This window comes from Peromyscus leucopus, chromosome 16_21 (genome assembly GCF_004664715.2).
Source record: "Peromyscus leucopus breed LL Stock chromosome 16_21, UCI_PerLeu_2.1, whole genome shotgun sequence".
NCBI lineage: Eukaryota > Metazoa > Chordata > Mammalia > Rodentia > Cricetidae > Peromyscus > Peromyscus leucopus.
The window spans coordinates 36,737,968-36,751,592 of NC_051084.1; the positions used below are offsets into that span (position 1 = coordinate 36,737,968).

Consider the following 13,625-nt stretch of genomic DNA (forward strand, 5'->3'; position numbering starts at 1 on the left):
CTGGACCGATGAGCGGTGTGGGGCTTGGAGAGCTAATGTAATGGACCGAGTTGGAGGGATTAGAAAGCAGCAGATCCAGGCGCTAAAGCCAGGCTGTCCTTGGAGCATGCATGTTGAAGGACCATCCACACGGTTCACAGCAAGATGAAGGACACAAAGTCAGAATTTACAGCCTAGAGGAAGGATGGGCTTGCTTAGGAGCGATCCTGATACGGGCAGGGGGCGCTGTCGGTGACCCACAGAGAAACGTAACATCCCCTAAGGGCTCTGGTGGGGAGAAACCCGTATCCAGCCAGAAAGAGAAGCGGGGAACTTTACGAAGGAGGTGATGTCTCAGCAAAGCCCTCAAAGGCAGGGGGGACTCTGGGAGAGGGAACAACGGGGGTGGTTTGGGGAAGGGGAGAGAAGGAAGTAAGAAAAATCTGAGGCTAGCCAACAAGAGCTGAAATGCCCCCTGTGCCGGCTAGTCTTGTGTCAACTTGACACAAGCCAGAGTCATTTGGGAAGAGGGACCCTCCATTGAGAAAGTACCCCCAGAAGAATGCCCCCGTAAGATCTACCTGCAGGCAAGTTTGTAGTGCATTGTACTGATTAATGATTGTTGTGGGGGGGGGGGCCCAGCTCACTGAGGGTGGGGCCACCTCTGGGCTGGTGGCCCTGGGTTCTATAAGAAAGCAGGCTGAGCAAGGCATGAGGAGTGAGCCAATAAGCAGCACTTCCCCTCCCTCCCCCCCCTCCCCCCCTGCCCCCGTGGCCTCTGCATCAGCTCCTGCCTCCAGGTCCCTGCCCTGACTTCCTTCAGTGATGGGCTGTGATACAGAAGTGTAAACTAAATAAACCCTTTTCTCCCCAAGTTGCTTCCTTAACTAAGACAGCCCCCGTCACCCTGACTGAAGATGGGTGGGACTTCCACACCTGTGAGGTGAGGTGTCATCCAGCACTTTGGAAGGCGGAGGCAGGAGATTTGACATGGTTGAGGCCAGCTTGGGCTACCTAGTGAGTTCCATGTCAGCCTGGTCTACAGAGTGAGAGCCTGTCTCAAACATCCCAGAGACGGGGGAGAAGCACAGCTGGCCTGTGCTTTGGGGATTCGTGCATACAGAGCCCAGCCGGAAAGAGTCTGGCTGGAGGCTCGATGGGTGGACAAATAAACCATTATGGAGAGGTGAGAGGATCCAGAGCAATAAATAAAGGCTAGAAACCTCATCGCTGTGCACAGTGCGGCACAGAGAAAGGTAGGAGAAGATGAGCAGCAGAATTGAGCAGAGGTAGACGGACAGCCCAGCCCAGACTAGCAGGGTAATGAAGGCCTAAGAGACACTGAGCCTGAACCAAGGCAGCAGCTGAGGAAAACGGGGGTGCTGGGGACAGATGTGAGGAACTTAGGGGAAAGAGACTGACCAATTGTGGGGATCCACCATCTGCAAGGACAAGGGGGTGGGGAGCTTTGGAACCTGCTGAGCGCTAGGTGTGCATGCAGCGGACCTTCAAAGTCAAACTAGCATGGGGATTGACTTCGCATGTTTTTAATCGGAAAGGCTTGAAACGCGCCATGCTGATGAGTGACGAGCCGAACAGGTGGGGAAATTATCAGCATGAGCTCAGAGTTGATGGTGTCAAGCCCTTACAAAAGAATAAAGCCGCGAGGCCATTCGGGAGGGTATTACATGCACAGATGCCTGGTGACAAGATATGTCCCCAAGACTGCCAGAATCGCAGCTATGAACAAAGGCCACCGATAGCTGCTGCTGAAACATCTGCCAGGACATCTGATCGGCGTCTGCCTGTCCAAGCTCGGCAATAATGCCACCCTCCTTACTAGTCCTTGTAGCCAAGGATGACTGATTTAGATAGTCCAGGCTACCCTCCTTATTCACCCAGAAAGGCCTCCCCTTACCTCGACCCCTTAGATGGGTCTTTCTGTCGCCACTCTCTGCCTTTCCCAGGTAGATTTGGAGATTCTCTATCTGTGGTGTGTGTGTGTGTGTGTGTGTGTGTGTGTGTGTGTGTGTGTTTATGTACATCCATACAAGTACACCCACATACCAGTGATGGGTGGGGGGGTGGGGGATGTGGTCAATAGGTGGTATCTTCCTTTTTCTGTCTCCATCTTGTTTTTGAGACAGGGTCGCTCACTGGACCTGGAGCTCAATGATTGGCTGGGCTGACTGGCCAGTGAGCTCAAGGATTCATCCGTCTCCTCCAACCCCTAGTAATGAAATTAGACATGTGCACTGTGCCGGGCTTTTACACAGGTCTTGGGGATCCGAACTCAGACCCCCATGCTCACACAGCAGGTGCCTTACCCACCAAGCCACCCCCCAACCCCACATTTTTCAGATGACTCCTGTTTGTCACAGGGTCATCATGGAAGGGCCAGGACAGCAGGATCGTCTCCTCATCAGTCACCAGCTACCCGACCTGGACTTCCTGCGTGAGTTTTTCCCATTCTGCACTGTGGGATGTGAGGCACAGAGAATTTCACTGGTAGGGAAGATCTCAAAGCAAGATTGCCACAGGGCTGGGAGGGGAAGCCACCCACTGCTCCCCATCTGGAAAAATAAAAAAAGACATGTCCAGCAGGGAGGCCAGGGACACGCTGCCATTCCATGCCTCTGTAGACATTGTCCCCACTACATTCTGTTCAGCTCCTTTGCAGCCAGGGCCTCAGGGTGAATCTTTCTTTACCTTGGAAAAGCCACAGGAACTAATAATCCAAGATGGTGCCTGGCCAGGGATCCCTGAACGGGCTTCCAGCTCCATGTTTACATGGCCTGTTCTTGTTCAGCGGGTGACCGGGGCAATCCACTGCAATGACAGATTGTAAAATAAACGATACCACTCAAAGCACTGTCATTATCCTGTCGTGGGTTTTTGGCAGCTCCTCTGGTCTGGCTTGTTCTATGTCTAATTACGTATCACTGTGCATGTCCCCCATATGTTATCTTTCACATAATAAATGCATGGAAAAGCCCCCTGTTTTTCCATCAGCCGCTGCCCAAAAAGAGACAGATTTCTGGTGTGAGCTTACGCAATAAAGAAGCAGTTGTTTGAGATATGGTGACACCTCATAACTGGACTTTAGAGGTCCCGTCACTCAGATGGGAGGGCTTTCCGCATACTCTCCCTGCCAGGAAGCCAAGGGCCTCGTCAGGACCTCCGTCCTGGGGTGGCTGGAAATGCAGCCAGTGCCTCAGTCTGGTGGACTCAGAGGCTTCCCGGGGCTGGAGGGTGACATTCCTGCTTCCCGGAGAGGAGGCCTGGCTACCAAGGCTTTCCCAGACCCTGCAAGTTCACAGAGGAACAGGGGTACTGATCATCACGGGGTGGGGGGGCTCTGCTTATCTGTCACCTAACTATGAGTGTGTTTAGTCAGCATGTCCTGTCCAGGCTTGTTCTCAAGGCTAGTCAGGTAAGGCAGTGGACAAGGGGAGGCTATGGGGGCGGGGCAGACAAGCTGAAGGAATTCATGGTGCGCTTCTGAGAGGGGGCTTGGGAACAGACTACCTGGGCTCAAGGCTGAGAGCCTCCTTGGTGTACAAGCTGTGGGATGTCACCAAAAATGACTTGAAACCTCAGTTTACACATCTATAAAGTGGGGGTGGCAAGGGACGGCTCAGCAGGTACAGGTGCCCGCTTCCAAGCCTGACGACCCGAGTTTGGCCCCGACACAAGTCCAAAGTGAGGCCAACGGCTTCCTGTCCAGTGTCTTCTTATCTCACGCATACACGCAGCCCGTCCCGCCTGCAGACCAGGATGTAGCTCTCAGCTACTGCTCCAATGTCAAGGGTGCCATCATGTGCCCCCTGCCATGGTGAGAACGGACTAAGCCTCTGAAACTGTAAGCCAGTCCCCGGTTAAGTGCCTTCTTTCCTAACAGTTCCCTTGGTCATGGTGTCTCTTCGCAGCATTAGAACAGTGACCAAGAACAGCTATTCTACACTGAAGAAAATCATGGTTCTTTTTTTTTTTTTAAGACAGGGTTTTATGGTGCATCCTTGGCTGTCCTGGAACTCACTCTGTAGACCAAGGCTGGCCTTGAACTCACAGAGCTCTGTGTGGTGGTATTTTGTGTATGTTCTAACAAATAAAACTTGCCTGAAGATCAGAGGTCAAAGCCAGCCACTAGTTAGCCATGGAAGCCAGGCAGTGGTGGCACACACACGCCTTTAATCCCAGCACTTGGGATCTCATGCCTTTTCTCCCAGTACTTGGGAGGCACTTGTGCCTTTAATCCCAACACTAGGGAGGTTGAGACAGGAAGTGATATGGTTGGGCAGAGAAAGGGATATAAGGCGGGAGGAGACAGAAGCTCAGTTCTTTTCAGCTGAGGTGTTGGTGAGGTGAGAGGTGGATGTGGCTTGTCTTTGTCTCTCTGATCTTCCAGCATTTACCCCCATGTCTGGCTCCAGGTTTTTATTAAGACCAGTTAGGATTTGTACTACAGCTCTGCCTGCCTCTGCCTCCTGAGTTCTGGGTTTAAAGGCGTGCGCCACCGCCCAGCTGAGAATAATGGTTCCTATGGGGATGTCTAGGCACTGTGCAGTTCTATACCTTGGTCACTGTAGTAGTGAAATGCCAGGTTTGAAAGGCCTGTTCTGCAGTTTTACATCAGCTATTGCCTGCAGCTCCAATGTGCAAGATTTTCAGAAGATAATGTTTTTAGAGAGAATTGCTACTTCCACTATAGAATAGATACACAAATTTAAAATACTGGCAAAAGTGAAAGTAGCGTATTTTAAAGTAATTACACTTATGAATTTGTTTTTCACATTCTATAGTTGGTATGACTTAAATGAGTTGCTGGAGTAGGCGGTGAGTGTGTTTCTTTTAAATGTTTCAGTTCTGTTTTATTTTCATTAACTTTTTAAAAGTTAAATTGAATATTAGACTGTAAAAGAAAACCTATAGCTTCCATCTCTTAACTTAAAAAACTTTGTATTATTATTTTATTTCAATTATATGGGTATTTCACTTTGCATGTATGTCTGTGTGCCATATGTGTTCCTGGTACCCTAAGAGGCCAGAAGAGAGTGTTGGATCCTCTAGAACTGGTGGTTGTGAGCCACTATGTGGGTGCTGGGGATCAAACCTAGGTCCTCTGGAAGAGCAGCCAGTGCTCTGAGCCATTGAACTACCCCTCCAGCCCCCTCTTAACTTTTAATATCAAAGAGATTATCTTGGAGAAATAACTTCAACCTCAACTTAAAATTTAGAAAAAAACAATTCTCTCTCTCTCTCTCTCTCTCTCTCTCTCTCTCTCTCTCTCTCTCTCTCTCGTCTGTCTTATGATTTTTATTTTTTTTCCCTTCAACCACACTAACAGTATGATATCCAAACTTTGTCTTAACTGGTGGATCTGTAAACACAGGCTTAGCCACCCCACTTACAGGCAAGGTAAATGCCGCGTCTTGAAATGGTCTCACTGTGGACCCCTCTGGCCATCCAACCCAAGTCACCCTTTACCTGGCTTTATCTTCGCTACATTGTGTGTTCACACCACTGAATCTCATTCCAGACCTTAATGTTCCATGGCTTCCATGGTTTTCCACATAGAACGTGCCTGGCCTTTACTACATTGCCGCCACCTTTGTGGCCCGGAGCCTTCTTGTCTGTGCTGTCCCTCCTGGAGCCTGCACCTCCTTCCCCGCCTCCTGCAGAATTCCAGAGTCACTCTTTTCCTTCAGTGACCTCTCCTAAACCAGCTGTTGAACTCTCAACAGGAACGGCAGTCTTTATGAGGAGCACAGAATGGGGCTCAGAAGACAGTGTTTGCTTCGTACCAATATTTTTCATCCGTCTTTTTTTTTTTTTACTTTTTTTTTTTTAAACAGGATCTCATGTAGCCCAGTCTGCCTCAAACTTCCTGTGTAACCAAGGACGGCCTTGAACTCCTGATCCTCCTGTCTCTAGTGCCCAAGTTCTGGGATCATAGATGCGAACCATCATATCAATCCATCTTTAAAAAAATATAATGTTTTTATTAATTCTTTAGGAACTCTATATGATAATGCTAAGCAAAAGCCTCAGTGGAAAGCCTCACCAATGGAACAGATCATGTTGAAAGCAGAGAGGCAAGAATGGGAGATAAACTAAAGAAATTGGATCACTTAAAAAATTTTTTTAATGTGTAAATGGAACAGGAGAAAGTTTTAGAATATCATGAAAAGACCCAACCTCTGAGTTATGGACATAAAAGAAGGAGAATATTGTGGTGAAGACATACAGAATATCTTCAATAAAGTCATAGAAGGAGAATTTCTAAATCTAGAGAAAGGGATGCCTATATCCAAGAGTAAGAAACCTACAGAACATCAAATAGGACCAAAAAGTAACTCCCTATGACACAATATAGTTAAAATATCAAAAAGACAGAAGGGAGAGGGAGAGAACACAGAAAGCTGCAAAAGAGAAAGTTCAAGTCACTTATAAACACGAGCTCATTAGAATAACATCTGAATATTCAACAGAAAACTTTAAAGCCAGAATGGCCTAGGAATGTATTCTCGGTTATGAAAGACCACAACTGTTTTATCCCCAGCCAAACTATCTATTAGAACTGAAGGAGGGGGCTGGGAAGTTGGCTCAGTGGTTAAGAGCACCTGTCACTGTTTCAGAGAACCCAATGCTCACCACAATCTATGACTCCAGTGACACCCTCTACTTTTTTTTTTTTTTTTTTTTTTTTTTTTTTTGGCTTTTTCGAGACAGAGTTTCTCTGTGTAGCTTTGTGCCTTTCCTGGAACTCACTTGGTAGCCCAGGCTGGCCTCAAACTCACAGAGATCCGCCTGCCTCTGCCTCCTGAGTGCTGGGATTAAAGGCGTGAGCTGCCGCCGCCCGGCTAGACACCCTCTTCTAATCTCCTTGGGCACCAGGCATGCACATGGTGAACAGACATATACATACAGACAAAACCTCCATACACATTAAATAAATCAATAAATCTTTAAAAAAAAAAAACCTTTTAATTGGTGAAACGAAAACTTTCTGTAGTCAAAACAGATGAAAGGAATGTAAAGTTATTAAACCAACTCTACAAAGGAGATTAGAAGAAACACTTCAGCCAAGGAGGAGGACAAGCAGCCCCAGGAGGAGGTCAGTGGCATGCCCATGGATGGCACCACTCACAGTGAGCTGGGCCCTACTATAGCAATCATCCATTAAGAACATGCACCACAGGCTTACCCGTAGGGACACTTTCTCAATTGAAGTTCTCTCTTCTAAAATGACTCTAGCTTGGGTTTCCATTGCTGTGATGAAACACTATGATCAAAAGCAACATGAGGAGCAAAGGGTCTGTCTGGATTATAAAATCCACATCACAGTTCGTCACGAAAGGAGTCAGAGCAGGAACTCAAGGCTTTAGATGTAATTCTGAACGGTTTTATTAAATAAGAAACACAAAGCCAAATGTAGAGTTAAAAGCCCAAGAGATCAGAGAGCAGAGCCAGGAGCTGAGACCAAGACCACCTTCTTACCCCTTGTTGCCGCTGCCGTCCTTCCCCTGAGAAAGAGACCTACTTCCTGTGTGTCTATCTTTTTATTGACTTTCTGTTCTGCCTTCTCATTGGTTGTAAACCCAACCACATGACCTCCTCGTTACTGCCTAGCTATACAGACCTCCAGGTCTCTATGGTTGGTATTGAGATTAAAGGTGTGTGTCTCCATGCTGGCTGTGTCCTTGAACACACAGAGATCTGCCTGTCATGTGACCGGGATTAAGGGCATGTTCTACTACTGTGGGATGGTCTGTATATAAAATGTGTTGCTCTGATTGGTTAATAAATAAAACACCAATTGGCCAGTAGCCAGGCAGGAGGAAGTATAGGCGGGACAAGGAGGAGAAGAATTCTGGGAAGTGGAAGGCTGAGTCAGAGTCACTGCCAGCTGCTGCCATGACAAACAGCATGTGAAGATGCCGGTAAGTCACAAGCCACATGGCAAGGTATAGATTTATGGAAATGGATTAATTTAAGCTATAAGAACAGTTAGCAAGAAGCCTGCCATGGCCATACAGTTTGTAAGCAATATAAGTCTCTGTGTTTATTTGGTTGGGTCTGAGTGGCTGTGGGACTGGCAGGTGACAGAGATTTGTCCTAACTATGGGCAAGGCAGAAAAACTCTAGCTACATGCTACCACTGCCAGACTTCTGCTAAATGGCTTGCTATTAGCTCTGACCCCCAGGCAACTTTACTTATTAACATACAAATAAAATCACATTTCAGCACAAATAAAATATCACCATACAAGACAAGAACCTGGAGGCAGAAACTGAAGCAGAAGCTGCTTGCTGGCTTGCTCCCCATGGCTTGCTGGGTCTGCTTTCTTATACACCTTGGAACCACCACCATGGGTGACACTACCCACAGTGAGCTGAACCCTACCATGTCAATCACCTATCAAGAAAATTCACTGCTGGCTTTTCCACAGGCCAGTCTGGTAGGGGCATTTTCTCATACCTGGTACTGCTAACTGGGACCAAAGTCCCATGACTGCCTAAGTCATAGATGAGAACTAACACATTTATTCCCAAATGAACATAATAATAAATTACCACCTAAGTTATTGGCCCACAGATTGTGGCATTTTTCAACTGTCATCAAAGAAGTTTCTTTTTGTAGTAAAAGGTGCTAAAGGGAGCCACAACCGGTCACTGCTGCAGGCTGCAAGAATATGAAATAGAGATTCAGCTGTATATGATAAAGCTATACCTAGAAAGATCAAGGAATTCTTCTGGAGAAGTCAAATATCAAGGAATATTTGGTGTTATTCAGCTTTTAATATATCAGCTGTTTCCTACTATCAGTTTCTTGTGCACCTATAACTCCTAGGCCATAATGACAAACAGTATAAGCCTCTCAGACCTACTGCTGATCTGTACTAGGTAACACCCCTACAGAGACAATGCCTCTCTCCTAAGCCTGGGAGACAGGTGGACATGTAGATGCATAGCTTTTTTCCTGTGCAAATGAAGCTCAGAGCATCCCTTTCTCTCACAGACCTAGTGGCATTGCAGAGCTATTGACTAAGGACAAAAGCTTTTTTTGCATAACCAGGTGGAGTGAAGACTGGAGCAGAATTCCCGATTCCTGGTTAGGGTAAGAGTGGATCAGCCAGAGGAGCAAGGAGCAAGAAAAAGGTTTTGCAGATTGTAGGTGGATTTGAGTCAGGTCAGGAGAGTAGGAGAGGAAGGGAAGATGAGAGATGGAGAAACAGAGGATGAAGATGAGATTGATAGCAGAAGAGCTTAGTTAGGGCTATGAGAGGACAGGAAGGGAAGAGACAGAGAGGAGCTAAGCATGAGGGCAGAAAAGAAGTTGTGTAGAGAGAGAAGTGACTCAGAAGAACAAAGTGTATGGACTGAAGAGTTTTGTGTACTTAGATTCATTTATTATTATCAAAGAGTAGATATTCAGCTGGTCATATATTCTTCCCAGACCCTGGAAGAGGGCTATCAAGGAGCTGGACCCCTCATATTCCACTATAGGTCACTCTCCAGAGACTAAGAGACTGGATTACTCAGCTCTAAATGGGACATCTGCCATGCCCTGTCTTAGGGTTTCTATTGCTGTGATAAAACACTATGACCAGAAGTCATAGTATTGGAGAAGAAAGGGTTTATTTGACTCACATATCACAGGCCACAGTCAATTGAGGGAAGCTGTAGCATGAGTCTTAAAAGTTCTTATTAATAAAATCAAACCTGAGGCCAGTTATTGAGCCACAGCTAACCTCACCTGGCCAACTTCTCAGCTGGTCCTATTTTCTCAGACTGGAAGCTTCTGTGTCCTCACCCCAATGGCTCTCAGCTGAACTGCTGCTCGAAAGCCTGAAGCTAACCAGCTAAAAGCTTAACCAGCCAAATGCTTCTAGTTTCTGGTCCTCACACCTTATATACCTTTCTGCTTTCTACCACCACTCCCTGGGATTAAAGGCTGGCTTTCTGGGATTAAAGGCTCAAGTCACCATGCTTGGCTGTATCCTTGAACACATGGATTTCTGCTTCTGGAATGCTAGGATTAAAGGCGTGTGCTACCACTGCCTATCCTCTATGTTTAATATTGTAGCTTTTCTGTTCTCCGACCCCAGATAAGTTTATTAGAATGCAAAAAAAAAAAGTTTATTAGAATGCACAATATTTGGGGGAATACAATACCACAGGAAGCCAAGGCAGGGAAGAAGTCAAGACGGAAACATGAAGGCGTGACTGAAGCAGAGCTATGGAGGAACGATGCTTACTAGCTTGCCCAGTCTGCTTTCATATTCCACCCAGAACCATCTAACCATGGATGACACTACCCACAGTTAGCGTGGCTCTTCCACATCAATCATTAATCAAGAACATGAGCTAAAGACTACATGCAGGGCAATTTTAGGTGTGGGAGGCCAGCTTCCACCTTTTCCAGGGTTCCTATGAGGAGGAGAAACTTTAAGATAGAAAAATAGCGAAGAGGAGAAAGACAGAAACAAAGATAGCTTCAAGAGGACCTGGATCAAAACCCAGTGGTCCCTTCTGCCTCTTCAAAAGGGCTTTTTATAACAATGCCAAGGGGCAGGGCAAAAGACCTCCACCTTGCTAGATCAAAGCACACAGCACAGCCAAGTGTAGACTTCCAAACACCTGTGGTCAAATCATCCCCTTATACAGCCCTGCTGGGTAAAACAAGCTCAGATTCTCAGACTCTAAGTTCTCACTAGGAAACCTCTGTGGGTCTCTACACTTAGGGAGGCATTTTATCAATTAAGATTCTCTCTTCTCAGATATGTCTAAGTTTGTGTCAAGTTGACAAAAGCCAACCAGCACACACCCACTTCAACAGAAAACTGACTCTGCCCCAGAGATCACCAGCCGTCAGTGGCTACTTAGCTGGCATGAAGGTGCTGGAGCCCCTCCCCATAGCAATCCATTTTTACACCAAGACAGAATTTATTATATTTTGGTTATGTGTTACCCAACTCTAAGAGTTGGTTTGGTTTAGTTTGGATGGGGTTTTTTTGTGAGGGTTTTTTTTTTTTTTTTTTTTTTTTTTTTTTTTTTTTTTTTTTTTTTGAGACAGCTAGCCTAGAACTCATTATGTAGACCAGGCTGGCCTCAGGTTGTAGTTTTCTACCCAGTTCTGCCTCAGGAACCCTAGTATCACAGGTGTGCACCTCCAAGCTGGCTCTTGTCTCATTCTTCTGAAAAATTATCACAAATTTGGTACATTCTCCTACTGATGCTCCAACTTCCGAATTCCAGCTTCATTTTTCTGGAAACTTGGTTTTTTGTTTGTTTGCTGGTCTTGGTCAAAAGGATGAACTTGTAAGAATTTTCCTTGAGCTCAAGAGTAAACTGTGAAGCTCACGCTTGAGTTCCCATAAAGGACAGTGACAGTCACATCCTCACAGGGGAATTGTGTGTGACGTCGCAGGCAACTGGAGAAGATCTGAACAATAGTACGGACTTACTCATATTTTTCCAAAGGAGTTTCATATCCATTATTTTGTCTGGGTCTCAAAATAACCCCAGGTGGGTGGCATGGTTGTCTTACAGGCAAGGAGGCCGAGATGAGAGGGTCGATGTAGTGAAGTGGCAGAGCTAGCCTAGAGCTGTAACAATAACAGTGATGACAGCATTGACAATGATGATGCTGGCTGGCACATGCCATTTGCGCTCCGGGCTAAGGTCTCTTCCTCATGACACCGGCAGAGGACTAAGTGTCTTCTGGTTGCCCAGAACCTGACAACAATCTGTGATCTTCTTCCACCCACCCTGCTGAACCAGGCTCAGTCCAGCCCCTCCAGGTCCTGTGAGTGTGTCCCCTGGGGAGAACTCAGAAGGGGAGAGCAGAGAAGCCACAGGGTGGGGTCAAAGCCACAGAGCACTTCAAAGGCCTGGGGGAGGTGGAAAGACATGCGCGGGCTGGGGACAGTATCATGTTTGGATCTCAGGGAGACTGAGGGTTACCAGGGGCTGATTAGGCACATCCCAGGGGACAGCATCCACCTAAGCAGGAAAGATAGACAGCCAGCTCTGGTCCCTCCACAGCATCCCACCCTGCCTGTACTGGACCAACAACCGGAGCTGGCCATGGCCAAACATGGTGTTAATGTCCTCATGTGTGTTAAATGTAAGAATCAGGGCTGGGCGGTGGTGGCGCATGCCTTTAATCCCAGCACTCAGGAGGCAAAGCCAGGCGCATCTCTGTGAGTTCAAGGCCAGCCTGGTTTACAGAGTGGGATCCAGGACAGGCACCAAAACTACATGAAGAAACTCTGTCTCAAAAAACCATACACGTGTGTGTGTGTGTGTGTGTGTGTGTGTGTGTGTGTGTGTGTGTGTGTATGTATCAGACCGAGCAGAAGAAGCTGACACAAACTTAACCTTTCAGGAATGAGGTTTGTTAGGAGAAAGAACTTTGAGATCCTGGTAGAATTGTTGCCAGCACATATCTCCATTCTATGGTCCAGACATAGCCCTTGTTTGTGAGTTGGCCTTATGTTCAGTTTCCCATACCAGTGGTGGGTACACCTCAGGCCCAGACAACTCAGTGGCACCTACTTTTCCTCAGGGGGATGATAAAGTACCCAATCGAACAAGAAGGGTGGTCCATGTCAACCTGATCAGAACAGACGTCCATCCCATAATCTTGCATGCACAACCCCTGCAGTCTGGGAGGGATGGAGAGTTCTAGACTCATTTGCTGACTCCACACTCTGCTAGAGCAGAAAGCCAGCAAGGGCTTGTGTTAGCCATTTTGCTATTGCTGTGTGAAAACACAATGACCTAGTCAACCTATTTTTAAAAGGCATTTCATTGGGCTTGAGTTTCAGAGGGTTGGAGTCTAGAGTGGTAGAGCTAGGGCATGGCGACAGGCAGCTAGAGCAGCAGCTGGGAGCTCACATCTTGATCCACAAGCACTAGGCATAGAGAACACACTAGGCATGGCATGAGTCGGAAACCTTAAGTCCTGCCCCTGTGACACCCCTCCTTCAACAAGGCCACACCTCCTAATCCTTCCCAAATATTTCACCAACTAGGACCAGGTCTGGACCAGGCACTGCTGGTGTCGGAGGCCTGGTGCCTTGCCTAGAAATACCCTAACCGGATGCTCCCCATCTCTTCTGCCTCTTTTAGGCCCCATGTAGTGTGTGGGCAGCAGGAACAGACTAGTCCATGGAGCTTCAGGGCTCCCCAATGCCTGTGGACCCTTTTGGGTACCAGTCCCCTGGAGGCCCCAGAATCACACACACCCCAGCTCAGGACTCAGCCCCCAGGCACCAGCATGCCATTTTTCTTAAGGAGCAGATGTTGGTCTGACAGAGACTTCCTGCCTGGTTCAGGGCCAGTAATCAATAAAGCAAATATTGGCTTCCATGAGTTATACTCTCTAAAGCTCACCGTGCAGCCCAGAAAAAAACTGCTCTGGAGGTTGAATTAACTTGTCTGAGTTCATGGACCAGGATGGACGACATCAGGGACTCTTCCATCATCAGCTCCCATCCTGAAGCCTGTCACCAAGGTCCCTCTTGACTCAAGGCCACAGAGCTGCTCCTGAGACATGGGACAACACAACACCTCCTCCCACACCCAGCAAGAGCTTCTCTAGGCAGCTGTCAGAAACCATGGGACTGTCAATCTCT

General features: G+C 47.3%; 1 pseudogene; it reads right to left on the bottom strand.

The window, feature by feature from the left end:
- Window positions 1-3,068: 3,068 nt before the first annotated feature.
- LOC114704771 lies at window positions 3,069-5,542 on the bottom strand (annotated as a pseudogene).
- Between the last annotated feature and the right edge of the window lie 8,083 nt (window positions 5,543-13,625).